Source organism: Penaeus monodon, chromosome 19 (genome assembly GCF_015228065.2).
Source record: "Penaeus monodon isolate SGIC_2016 chromosome 19, NSTDA_Pmon_1, whole genome shotgun sequence".
Taxonomy (NCBI): Eukaryota; Metazoa; Arthropoda; class Malacostraca; order Decapoda; family Penaeidae; genus Penaeus; species Penaeus monodon.
The window spans coordinates 42372481-42372693 of NC_051404.1; positions in this window are offsets into that span (position 1 = coordinate 42372481).

Sequence of the window (213 nt, forward strand, 5' to 3'; positions counted from 1 at the left end):
CTGTGTCTGCACAAAATTCCTCAAATAGATTAAAATCCAATTTTTTATTAAAAAAAAACCGACCGACATTTTGATACCAATTTCTATATAATGACAGACATCTATATTGATAAATAATTTACCATTATATATAAATTATTAAAAAAAGAGAGAAAAAAGACATACAAAATTTATTTATTTGAATTTGAATTTAAATACACAAGAGATCTTTGG